Consider the following 12,303-nt stretch of genomic DNA (forward strand, 5'->3'; position numbering starts at 1 on the left):
TGCTTTTTCATTTTCTACTAAAAACCTGTATTAGGGCACATCAAGTCTTCTAAATGTGCCCAAGATCATAAACCAGTGTAATTGCCCAAATTATCCCCAAGCTAAAATTTACCACAAGCTAATAATATAGTGTGGTCTGTCATTTTTTAATTCATGAAAGTAAAATATAAATGGACGAGGTAAGTAACAACATCTTACATCTTCCCAACACTAATCTTTTTTTCTAAATGGAATCTCACAACAATTCTATGAAAGAGAAGGAAAAGTATTATTAATTCCTTTTGAAGTCTCAGATAGAGGACATGGTTTCTCCAAGGTCATCCAGCTGGTAAATGGCAGAACTAGAAACCAATCCAGTGTATTGGCACTGAATAACCTTTACTGTTGTCTACAATAATCCAGTCAGCACCCAAACTACAACTGATGGCCAATCTGCTGTCAATTAACTCTAGCACTAGTTCTGCAAATCTGGTCCCGTGGTTGCAGTGTTCCTGAGAAACAGCTGTGGAGTACCTACAAACCAAGAGAAGACTTTCAGGGTGGTATTTCCACACCAAGGAAGAACCCAACTCTCCCTCAGTATGCCCCCGGCTTTCTGCATGCTCATCTCTTTCCAACAGCATCCTATTTTCTGCAGCTCCACCTTTTAACAGTTTCCAGCAGCAAACAAATCAGGTCACCTCAATTAGGGAAGCTAAAACTGAAGAAAGAAGGGACACATGGAGTCGCAGAGTCACTTCCGAGTATCACTCAAAGGTCACAGGAGCAGTTTCCTGCAAATCATTGGGCTTTTGGTGACTTGAGTTGTCCCAATCACCATCATTGTTTCTACCGTAAACACCACGACGCATCAAGTATGCAATGAAGAAACCCCTAGAATATAAAACTTGTTCTTTTTAGTACACTCAATGACAGACACATGGAGATTAAGTTTTTCCAAAGTCTCTGTAATAAAAAATTATTGAACATCTATCATGTGCCAGGTTCTAGACTAGATTCTGAAAATACATTAGTCTTAATACAGAAAACAGACATACAAACCAATGGTTACATAGCTTCCTAGTAGGTGCTATAAATATCTGCTTTGAGTGTAATTGTTTCCACTTGGGTGAATGGAAGGCATCACAAAAATTACACATTTGATCTGCTTGTATGTTAAGTAGTTCAGTAAACGAGTGCAAAAGGTAATATTGTATTCCTGCTGCGGTTCATAAACATACAAATACAAAATGAATACATCAATTCCCATGGGAAGTCCTTACCAACCAAGTGCTGAAATAATTTAGTAGAAAAACCCTCTAGGATAATGTATAGAATGGCTTAGTAAGCACCAACTACGGAAATACACCTCACGCATTTCACTGCTAATAATTGCTCTGGTAAGTAATGAGCACTTCAATTATTATTTCTATGCATAGATTCTCAAAAATATTAAGGGCAGAAAAGTCTACATCTATATTCCAGTCTAGTATCATTTTTTTGATAACCTTTCTATGCCTTAAGTGTCTTATTTCAAAAAAAAATCGTATAGCTAGTCACTGCACTGTCCAGGTTAGTTTCTTTCTACCACATTGCATTCTCTATTGTTGTCATTTAATAGTTTATGGTAAGAGAGGTCTTTTATAAGATATAAAACAGTAGTAGTTTGAGGTCAGAGGGTCATGTTAATAAAACCCATTGAAGTTGCTATTTATTTTCCACCTAATACAAGAAGGAATAAATCCCCAAAGAAGAGAACATGTGGCAGGGTAAGAAGTTCCAAAGGTGAGGGACAGGAATGGAGGTAAATATCCAAGACCAAGAGTCAGGAGACCTGCATTTTGTTGTAATTCATTCTTGATAACTTGTCTTTAACAAGCGGCTTGTCCCCATCCGATTCCGTTTCATCACCTGTAAAACTGAGTCAATAGTACCTGGCTGGGAACCGTGTACTTGTAGGTTTGCCTGTATTAATTAGTTGGGGTGTGAACATGTGTTGTATTGCTGAAAGTATTTATATAAACATCTCCTAGGAACCTTTCTCATTTATGACGTCTATTATTGCTCAAGGCAGTCTCCCAAATGTGGTACTAGTAACACCAGTGTAGAAATGAGGACACCTTGTTGCCAAGAGTTTATATGATTGATCCAACACCAATTACGTAGTAGATCACAGAGCTTTAGTTTGAACACATTACTCTAAGGCCATTGCTTTTTCTGTTGAAAACTCCTTTCAACTAACTCTTAAAGTCCATTCTGGTTCTAAAACTGGATTTTTAATACAGTAAGAGATATGAAGATGTTTCTAGAAAATGTAAAATGGCATGAAAATAGAAGGTGGCCATAACACAACATTCATTCACACAGCTGGATCCAAAGCACTGCAAGCTCCACCCATCTCCACCTACACGCCAAAGTCAAAGTATAAGTATTCTGAGTCTTTTATAGCCCCAAGATAAAGTAATAAATAGCCATAATTTGTCGTGACATTTAGAAACTTGATACACCACTGAAGAAGTTATTAGATTCGAGAGCTAGAAGAATGATATTTAAACAATTTGACTTCCTTTCACATGCAATATATAATCTCTACAGACATTTGGCTAACTTTAATGTCAACCAGAATATTTATTTTTGCTTTGCTTGACTCAGAAGTCAGCTTAAAAATGAAATGCTTTTTATTAATGTAAGGTTGCAGACGTAAAATTCCTTTCTTAAAATGAGCTATATCAATGACAACTTTCTTATGAATTATAAACGCAGTATTTTTAATAAGCATATAGTGACCACCAACCAACTTTGAAGGCTTTTACCAAAATTAGAAAGTTTTTACCACAGCAATGAGGAGTTTGCAGCATAACAAAGTAATAAAAAGGGGTGTCTGGGTGGCTCAGTCCGTTAAGCATCTGACTTCAGCTCAGGTCATGATCTCACCATACCTGAGTTCGGGCCCCTCGTCAGGCTCTGTGCTGACAGCTTGGAGCCCGGAGCCTGCTTCAGATTCTGTGTCGCCCTCTCTCTCTGCCTCTCCCCACCTCACACTCAGTCTCTGAAAAATGAATAAACCTTCAAAAAATTTTTTTAAATCAATAAATAAGCAATAAAAGCAATCCATCCATTCCCCCATTCTCACCCAGAGAAAATATTCTAGAATGATGTGCCTTCTTGTCCCAGAAAACAGAGGATGCAATAAGATCGGTGTTCCAGCTACCTGGGCCTGGCTTTCCTATCTCCAATGATCCTTTTTCCTCCTGCCACAGGGCTGGTTCAAATGCTCTACCCACTACCTTGAAAACACCCTGGTGCCCTAATCTAATTTCTATTCATCCTTCACAACAAAGCTCCCATGTTACTTTTTCAAAAAATTACTGAGTCTCTTGACTTATTCAGTCCTGAAAAAACAAAAACGACAACAAAAAACAACTCTTATGAAATATACATTTCATTGTTGTACAAATAAGACTTCCAACAGTAACCACAATTATTTAAGACGGCTCCCTCACTAGATTCAATCTCGAGGAGGACAAGGACCATGGCTTTTTGCTCACCAAATACTCAGGGCCGAGAAGAGTGTTTGAAACATGTAAAATACTCAGGTTTTGTTTTTGGGGGTTTGGTTTTGTTTTTGAGAGACAACAAGTGGTTCTCCCTAGAGAAAACTTCATCTACTCTGCCTCCATGCTGCATACCCTCCAACTCTTTGTCTGGGGTTTATTCACAAGAGGGCCTTATACACAAAGAAGCTAATAGTGTGTAAGAAGACGACAGTCTAGTTAATATTATGAGTATGCCATTTTTTAAACTGATGCCTAGAGGAAAAAATCCCACAAAGAGGTTATGTACAAATTAATATGCTATAGGGTTATCTTAACAGAAGTATGAAAACAATTGTAAGGTCCACAAGAAAAAAAATGGTAACACAGTACTTATCCAGCAGAAGACTGTCTATACCTTAAAATGAGTAGTTGCAAGGATTTTGTTATACAAGGAACAAACTGCTCAAGGAAAGGGCTAAATAAGGATGAAATGCAAAATTATACATTATATTCTAATATACAGAAGCCTGTATTCATGTATAAAGATTGACAAAGAACATGGAAATCAATAGGGTATGTGAGTATCATCATCAGTGTGGAGAGATTTTAATGAAGGATTTTTTTTTTTATAAGATTTATATCAAGATACTAATCTCAAAGTATACATTTAATAATACTCAGAGGCTGGTTTCAGAGCATTTTTCACCAAAACTTTAGATACTTACCTTGAAAATACTGTATCATGTTATATGTGGCATGTTTTCCAGTATAAAGGACAACTGATTTATGCCTTTTAATGAAGACTTAAGTACCCACTGACATCTAGTCTTACCCTTGGAAATTGATTTACAATTATTGCCTATACTTGGTTACAATCTAAAATTCACACTGTTCCAACCAAAGACTGTGTCAGCTTCTTGTAACATTAGAGCATGCCTACAATCACACGAGGATATTGGAGATGGACATGTGCCGGCCAGGAATGTACATGAGCTTTTTTACATTTTGTTTAGAAATCAGCACCCAAGCAGCTCGAAGGACCTGTCCTCTGAGAATCATTCTGATTACAGCCAGGGAACTAATTTATTATTCAACATGGGAGGCAGTATCCTAAGAGCACCGATTTGCTGAAGCATGCATGGTCCATCTCCTAGGAAAACAAGTAGACTCTCCTGATACGCGCGCCAGTATGTTTGTGATGCGCCAGACTGGTCTCTGGCTCGCCAACCATTCTACTCATTTCATTCTCCCAACTCCAGAGTAAGCATTATTCTTAACCCCCCGCTTTTTAACAAAAGGAAAACAGACATCATAATGCTTACATAACCTGTGCAACGTCACAAATGCAGTAAGTGTCCAAGCCACAAAGTGAGCCCAGAGCCCACACATTTCATTATTACACCGTATTACCATGACAATGAGAGATTTGCAAAACTTCAGGGGGGAAAAATATGTTAGATAATGACTGCTCCAATTCTGTATTATTACAGTCACATGAATTTTAAAGCTGCTTATACCTCCACTTAAGATTGGAGAAGACATCCCACTGTTCACTCCTCCCTCCTGCAGTCAGAGACACACAAACACTGCGGCTGTAGAAAAGTCCCTTGTGTCCCCATCTTTCTAGAAAGTACTCTAAAGCACTAGGTAACACCTCAGATTCACAAGCACATAATTTATACTACCAGATAAATTCCATGGTATGTGGGCTAGAGGCTCTCTGATGACAGGCGCTGGCAGGAAGAAGCATCTGGCTGAGGATCCTTACTTTACTACTAGTCTTTCGTTTGGAAAACAGCCAATTTTCGGGTCCCTGTGGGTCCAGCCGTCACCAGGCAATGGGAGCGTGCCATCTCCAGAAGCCCCAGACAGCATGTACTTTCAGCTACAAGGACTGGGACAGTCCCAATGCTCAACCCTGACTTAGATTGATAGCAGGGGACCCACATAGTAAAGACTCCCTAGACAGGGACAAAAAGATCAATGTCACAGACCAATGGTCCTCTAAGGAAGAGGGAAGATCATTTACAAGCTATGAAAGGTTCAACGTTGAGATATTATTTTCACCTTGGCCTTAACCAAAAAGACCGTGGATGAGTGTGACATGTGACAAGAGGGGAGGAAAATAAAAGACCTTTAGGAGGGAAGTAAACAGTTGTGGACCACAGAGGAAAGCAACTGGGCCTGAAGCCAAATACCTGCTTCTTTCAGGCAGTTGCAGCCTGGGTGCCAGGTCGGGAGGTGAGGGGGGAGCAGGGCCTCAGGGCACCGTGGATTTGAATCCCTCTTGCTTCTGCAAATAAGTGCCTTTAGAATCAAAAACAGAAGACAAGCACATAAACAGTGAATTAGGATGGAAAGTGGATAACCAGTCAACCTTACTAAAACAGAATTTAAAAGCCATCCAAGTTTTGAGCAAGGAAAATCCTAGCAGAAGCCTCTCACTAGAGGCAGGTTCAGAACGTATTATACAAGTGTGCACAACTTTTTCTCTTAGAGTCTCACTTCTCCTTCTGGGTGCTCTTCTTTTGATCCTACTGCTACCAGAACACCCAGCCCCAGGAATATCTGACTCTCCCGAAACACGTGAAACTAGACAACATTTTATGAAAACCCTGCCATTCTTTCTCTTCCCTCCACTAAGAAAATTAAATAAGGAAGGAATACTCAAAGTAGTGCATGCCTTTCCCTCCATTTTACAGATTAGAAAACTGAGATAAAGACTAAAGAACAAAATTCAAACAGTACCTTGATTCACACGGATAGATTATATCTTATATTTCCACCAGCATTCGTCAATGTTGCAAACTAGCAGTCTAGTCTTCTCTCTTGTCCCGTAAGAGAGCGGACACAAACTTGAATTAAGAGAGAAGCGAACGACGAGTAAAAGACAAGAGCCCCAAACAAGCATTTCGTCTCCGTATTTATTGAGCTCACAAGCTATTACCACGTGGTGAATGTGAGGAAAACAATCAGACAGTAATTAGTAACTTGTGTGAGTAAGAAGCACCGGGTAGGGAGCAAGTGGAGTTTGTGATCAAGATACATTGGCTCCAGATGGAAAGTAATTTCCTGCAGGTGATGTAACAAGTTACTCCTGGTCTCATTATAATATCTCATTAGCTAACCTTGGGTGTTTTTGCCCCGTGGTGGCACTTTCTGCCCTAAGCTTTTATTGTAAACCATTTATGTCAGTATAAGCTATTTCCCCACACATCAGTATAGCTCTTTTATTTTTTCATTAACGAATATTTAATGTACTACAGTGTGACACTACTGATTTATTTTTGTTTTAAACTTTTACTGACGTAATAAGCAAAATGTGATACTTTGTGTTTTATTTTATTTTGCTTGCTAGTAAAGTTGAAATTGATTCTCAAATAGGTGTTTATTAATTGAATTCCATCATTTATTAAACATCCACGTAAATCCTTTGTTCATTTGTCTTTTGAGGCCTTTGTGACATTTGTTTGTATGAACACTTTATATATAAAAATTGTTAATCCTCTCTTGGTCATAATAGCTACATTGTTTTCTCAGTCTATATTCTATATTTTTATTTTGGTTGTTTAAAATTTTTCGTATGATTGAAATATTTTATTTTTTAATTTTTTAATGTTTATTTTTTGAAAGAGAGTGGGTAAAGGGTAGAGAGGGAAGGGGACAGAGGATCCCAAGCAGGCTCCTCACTGACAGCAGAGAGCCCAATGTGAGGCTCAAACTCACAAACTGTGAGATCATGACCTGATGTCGGATACTTTGCCGACTGAGCCACCCAGGTTCTCCTGACTGAACTATTTTAAAAATCACAATAAGTTGTTCCATTTGTAAATGTTTTCATTTATGATCTACGTTTTTTCCTTGACATAAAAAGTTATTTCTTCTCCAGATGTTTGATAAATATACAGTTGTTTTTCTCTAATTTTCATTTAATCTACTAGAATTTGGGTAAGGTTCTCATTTGTCTCACAGTTTCTCTTTAGGCCTTTATAATACCCAAGACACTGTCTTCTCTACAACATGGTTATTGTATTCCTCTTTTAAAACCCAGTAGGACTAAGTAAGCATTAAAGGGTGTCCTCTGTATTACAGCTAATCATGCATGGGTTAGACTCTCTGCTTGAGTATTAACTCCTTGGGGTAGAAACTCTTATATTAATCATTCGCCCTGCCCAGCCACCCTGCCTGCCCTAATTTCAAGCACAAGAATGTGCTCAAAATTACATTTACAGAATGAACCAAAAGTCAGGAGCCTTTGGCTTTACTAAATATTTTCATTTTTTTTAATTCTAATTGATAAACTGTAGTACTCTAATGGAAAGATGGTATACCTCTAAATTCAGTTACATGTAAATTTAAGTGGTGTTTTCCTAAGGATACCCAGAAAAGTCTCCATCAAGAAGTGTGACAGTTTTGTGGGAAGCAGATAGATGCAGCTTTCAGACAGAACTTATGACATGGTTCATGGGTGAATTGATTTGGCCTAGAGGAAAAGAAGTGTGAAAATACACACACACACACACACACACACACACACACGTCTCCCCAACATGTTTGAAAAAGCAATATCCCCACAGATTTTTCAGCTTATAAAATATCTTGCCTGAGTAGAGTGTTTCTGTGAAAAGTGCCCCTGGCCTTCTGATTGGTGAATTGAGCTGACCTGGACCCCAGGGATCAGGCCCAGAACTGAACAACCTGGAGCAGAGTTGGCCTGGCATCTCCACAGTCTCTAGTGCTGCTCCCTTGGACTCATGTGGGTCTGAGGCTGACACACTGGCACAACCAGGAAGTGGGGACAGAGAGGAGGGAGGACGAGTCCCTCTTCTTTGGGAACAGCCAGTAGAAAGCTATTTTACTCAGGTCCGAACCATGGCAAAATTCCAGAGGGCTCTAAATTTACGCTTTGGGGTTTTATTTGTAACTAAGTCAGAAATGATGAGGGAAACAAAGGGAAGAAAAATGCTGTTTAAATTAAATCTCCTTATAGCTTGCAGCCCACTGGTAGATATCAGAGACATGCAGCGTGTAACATTCCTCCAGAATTTTATGGCTGCCTTAATGCCTTAAAGCTTACATTTCATTAAAAACTAAAAGCAACCTCATCTTCACAATAGCTAAATCTTCAGGGTCCTGTAAGACCCTGCTTTCAGCAGACAGAAATTTCTTAGAAACTTAGTTTATCTTTAACCCTCTTCCCTCCACAAACTTAAAAGTACATAAACAGTCACTCCTCACAATCCCTGTGTGTAGCTTTTTCTGCCCAGGGGTCCTGTCCCTGTGCTAGAACAAAACCACCTTTTTGTACCAAAAATATCTCAAGAATTCTTTCTTAGCTGTTTGCTCATGAACCCCACTTCAAATTTTATCAAGCTACTCCAAGAAGTCCTGGCTGATCTCTTGGTTAAAGAAGAATGGGACACCTTGATTCACTAGTCCAGCTACATGTCAAGCAGAAGGGAGGAGGTCATTGCTAGAAGAATGGAGAATACTTGTCAGAAGGATCATCAGATGCCACCTACATGGATGTTTGTTAAAGTGAATGTTGAACATCAGAAATCTGTGGAATTTCAGATGCAACAATGTAAATAGTCTGTGTTGGATTGACAGACCTGGAGTAGGCATAGGGCTATTTATATAACTCCGTTATGGAGACTTTCGATGGTCTCCCAGGGTTCTCTCAGCCTCTGAACATTTCACTTTAGCAAGAAATTGGGACAGTGGATACTTACGGATGAGGTTTTTGGGGTGATAGTGAGGTTCACAGGGTCCGGAGCCAACAGCCAAGAGAGAATTCTTGAAGATGTCTTTGATGCAAAAAGGTGATCTTATTATAAAGCATGGGGACAGGACCCAACAAAAAGAGCTGCCCTGGGACCAGGAGGAGAGACTGGTTAAATACTAAGGAGTTGGGGGAGGTAAAGTCCAGGGGAACTTTCCAATGGGATTTTCATATGCTAAAGAAGACTCATTGGATACTGGAGGCCTAGCTATTGTCAAGAGAAGGTTGTTTTCCCTCTAGCAACACATTAGCATTAAGAAATTCAGGATAAATGTTTTACTCTGCCAGCCTCAAGTTTTTGTCAAGGGGCTGCAGGTCATAAGGAAATTTAGTTCTATCTGCCATTTCCTTCTGCCTGTGTTTCCCACATCACTATGTTTCCCACATCACTATGGGTGATGTTGGGGCTCCAGGAAACGAAGTCTATAGGTTGCTAGAGATTAGGCTATTGATAAGATTGCCCTTTTCTTGGGATTTACTAAGATATTTGTAAATAGATGGAGACTCGGGTCCTGCAGGACCATGATCGCTATCAGTTAACCATTTGTTTTTCCCCTTTCCTTTGTTCTTGGGCAGCCAGGAGTGCCTGAGGAATAGCACACAAATCCCACCTGGGTGGGTTGGGAGCCTGTCAGCTTGCCTTATGTTCCCTCGTCACTTACATGTATTATATTATGTGCAATTTCAATCTGCTTAATGTGTCAAGGGTAGCAGCACACACTCTATTTTTAATATCTCTACCCTGAAGCAGACAGTTTCATGTGTCATACACTCATTGCCCAACACATATGAATCATTTCTCTTATGATTTCCACTCCAGGCATACCTCACTTCCAAGCCCCTTGGAATACCTATTTACTCTAGAGAGATTTTTATGATACTATCTAACACTTACTATGTAAGTTACTGTTTTCTTTTTGTCTTGCTTCATTTTTATTTTGTTTTTTGAGAGCCATTCACAGGCGTCTGTGTGCACAAGAGCAGGGGAGAGGCAGAGAAAGAGGAAGAGAAAATCTTAGCAATCCAGGTCTAGCACAGGGTCCTACAACACTGGCCTCAATCTCGTGACCTGAGCTGAAATCAAGAGTCGGACACTTAACCGACTGAACTACTCAGGCACCCCTGTAGGATACTGTTTTAACGATTTCCTAATTTCATTAATCCTCACCACACTTATAGGTTGTAATTACTATTATAACTAGTCTTCACATGAACAAAACGAGGCATCATAAAGGTTCAGTAACGTGTAGTTAACGAGTAGTAAAACTAGAGCATAAACCCAGCAAACTGATTAATTCAAAATTTATGCTCAGAACCATGAAAATATAGGGTCTCTTCTCATTGATATAATTTGAGGTATGTGAGAAGAACATTTGCTTTAAGAACCTGAGAGCAGCATTTGGGTGGCTAAGTCAGTTAAGCGTCTGACTCCTGATTTTTGGCTCAAGGCATGATCTCACAGTTTGTGATTTCAAGCTCCAAGTCAGGCTCTGTGCTGACAGTGCAGAGCCTGCTTGGGATCCTTTCTCTCTCTCCCTTTCTGCCCCTCCCCAGCTCTGCTTCCTCTCCCTCTCTGTCTCTCTCTCACACAGAATAAATAAGTAAACAAACAGACAAACAAAAAAGAACAAGAACCTCAGATTTCAAGACTTTAAGATTCTTCTATAAACCTTAGAATAACGTATTTTATGAATACATTTTAAATTCTGCAAAATCGAATGTTACTTTGTTAAAGTAATGTGGTAATATCCCTAATGACCTGAAGGCAAACAAAATAATTTAGAGTTAATCCAGCAAACACTGAAAGGATGGTTTTGCTCATTTTTTATTGAAAATATTTACATGAAGATATATTCTTGCATTTATACATTGCAACAGGACAGTTCATATGGATAAAAATTAAAATGAGATTTCCCATTATATTTGTATTCCAAATTATTATGCTTTATAATGTGCATTTATTTGTATAAATTCATTTGGATATATTAAATACTACATCATTTACAAATAAGAAAAGTGAAGATCCCATAAATTTCTCAAATGATACTTCAAAGTGTTGTTTGATAAATATGGCACTATTTCGAACTGGAAACAGAACCAAGTATGGTCTACCATCTCAGCAGGAAAATTCAGTTTCCCCAAGACAAAGGCTTCTTATTGAACCTGTAAGATTTAAAATAAGATTTAAAATAAGGGCTGCATTTGGCAAGTAAACCAGTCAATCTGTTAGCCAATCCATTAAGAATTATTAGGTATGTGGATATTCATGTTAAGGACCCACTGAGGTTCAAAGATTGTTTTGACCTTTTATGTCACTGCTCAGGGTCATCTCTACTTCACATTATCTTTCCTTACTTATGTGCTTCCAAGGTCTAAAACTAAGCATTCCCTATCTCAGACTGAAACTGCATTATCTAACTTTTTTCACTACCCCCAACCACCAAAACAGTTCTCAGAGAGATCTTTGGTCACTAAATGCCTTCTCATTCACAGCCAATTATGTTGCACATGCCTACTGCCTGATTCCCTAAGCCTGCTCTCAGATTACGGAACAAAGTTACCAGACACCAGTGTACCTGGTGTGACCATTGTGGATAGCTTGGAGATTGGTGGGAATTGCCACTCTATTGATTTAGCTGGGGGCAATGGGACTGAAGAAAGGAAAATTATCTGGTCAGCCTTGCAGCCATCCAGTTTCACATGGGCATATCATTAGGATCTTAAGTTAATGAAGAAGACTCTGATCGGATTTGTCTTGTTCTGGCTGGATTTCAAATTCAGGAAGCTTAATTAGAATGGAAATTATTTTCTCTTGAGAGATTATACTCTGAAATATTTCAAGTGACATTTGATGGATCTGCTTCTGATTTATTTCGATAGGCTCCATCAAGAAATCTTTTGATGTAGAACAATATGTCTGGACCCTTTTATTTACACTAGGATATTCTAATGTGTTACATCTGTTGGGGTCAAAGAAATCTTGAAATCTGAGTGGATCTGATGTCA

General features: G+C 38.9%; 1 long non-coding RNA gene across 3 annotated transcripts in view; it reads right to left on the bottom strand.

The window, feature by feature from the left end:
* Positions 1 to 11,185: 11,185 nt before the first annotated feature.
* LOC125168851 (uncharacterized) overlaps positions 11,186 to 12,303 on the bottom strand; it is a 44,322-nt gene continuing 43,204 nt past the window's right edge. For all 3 annotated transcript variants that reach the window (XR_007153322.1, XR_007153320.1, XR_007153321.1), the window contains one exon: positions 11,186 to 11,460. This is a non-coding gene — a long non-coding RNA (uncharacterized LOC125168851). The remainder of the gene's footprint in view (positions 11,461 to 12,303) is intronic.

Source organism: Prionailurus viverrinus, chromosome B3, assembly GCF_022837055.1.
Source record: "Prionailurus viverrinus isolate Anna chromosome B3, UM_Priviv_1.0, whole genome shotgun sequence".
NCBI classification, from domain to species: domain Eukaryota; kingdom Metazoa; phylum Chordata; class Mammalia; order Carnivora; family Felidae; genus Prionailurus; species Prionailurus viverrinus.